The sequence below is a fragment of the Myotis davidii genome, unplaced genomic scaffold, assembly GCF_000327345.1.
Source record: "Myotis davidii unplaced genomic scaffold, ASM32734v1 scaffold159, whole genome shotgun sequence".
Lineage (NCBI taxonomy): Eukaryota > Metazoa > Chordata > Mammalia > Chiroptera > Vespertilionidae > Myotis > Myotis davidii.
This window is the reverse complement of record NW_006291231.1, coordinates 3,520,291-3,521,854: the sequence shown is the minus strand read 5'-3', so window position 1 is coordinate 3,521,854 and position 1,564 is coordinate 3,520,291.

Sequence of the window (1,564 nt, the reverse complement as noted above, 5' to 3'; positions counted from 1 at the left end):
AGATATGCATTACCTCATGGTCTATTTTCAGCTTTTTACATTAATCAAAACCTATCCCATTTATTAAACAGCTTCCTGCAGCTCAGGCATTTGAAATGCAGAGTGCCAGCCAGCAGCTGCCAAACACCATGAAGAAAGAGGTGGGCTGGATTGGAGTAATGTACAAATTGAATTTCAAGTGACTGAGCAGCCCCTTTATCTCTTGGTGACACAACCAGGGACTGTGGCAGGGCTCTTAAGGAACTAAGCCCAGAGCCATGGTTCAGTCATGGGGTGGTTACCACGGCCCTGCCCAGCAGTCTTTCCGGAACTGCTGATGAGTGTGACCTTTGCAAAAATGCACAAAGCCTTGATTTCTGCACGGTTAACCTTTACAAACCGGAACCCCTCTGTGAAACCTACCCACAACAGAGGGCAGCTGCAGAATCAAAACAGGCACATATGCATTTTATGAAAGAGCAACAACACACACGCATATGCATGTACATATTCCATATTCTCAGAGGACGAAGACATTGGACCCATTTTCAATTATTCTCTTGGCCTTGCGTTTTCAAGCATTTACATTCCTCTTCCTCTGGAGCAGTAAAGAAGCAGTGCTCAGTCAACCCCGGACTTAAATTGACTCACTCCACTTCAGAGCTGCCTTGACCAAAATTGGTGGTGAGAATGACTTATTAGGTTCAGAAGGGGACATGACTTGCTCAGAGTCACATAGCTAAGTTAGTGTGTCACCTGTGTACTTTCTTTTTTCTCATAGCTATTGGGTACTTTCCCTCGAAGTGAGACACAGACTCTGGTTGGAACGAGAATTCCTGTCCTATGCTCTTCTGAGATATAGCACCCTAGAGAATTAAAATGTTCAGCTGTTGCCATTGTCTGGTGTAAATCTCTCTATATTCACCTGTTTCCCTTGGGAGAGAGTGACTCACTGGACCCTGGCTGAAAACCCCACATAGTCCAAACCTTGGCGATCTGTTTGGTTTATTCTCCCAACAGACCTCTTCTCTGTAGCCACACACACCCTCTGTCCATTCCTTGTAATGTTTATAGGGTCTGTGCATTTATGTATTTCCCACATTCAATCATCCTAGCCCACCCTACCAGCCACTGTTCACCCACCTAATACTCTCTCATTCTTTAGGTCTTACTTTAAATGTCCCGAAGGCAACCACCACCAACCACTGACTTCTCAGACTATCCAAAATATAGCTACCTGTACTATTTATTCATCACACTGATCACATTTGTGATTATTTAATTGAGAGTCTCTCCCACTTCTCCATAAACATCATGAAAATGGGAATGGAGCTAGTCATTGTCTTTATCGCCATAGAAGTAGTCATGTGTTGACGAACTAGCCAATGTGGCCTTCAGGCTCTGGGATGGAGGAGAAAAAGCAGGTGCTTTCATTATGAAGGATAATGGGACTGGCAGGAATTTGTTCACTCTCCTTTATGATGGGCCTTTCAAAAGGCTTGTTTAATCCCACAGGGTCCCACAGGACCCCATTAAGCTCCTGGATTTTGTAGCTGGCATCAAAGAAAGCAGGCATCTCAGACCC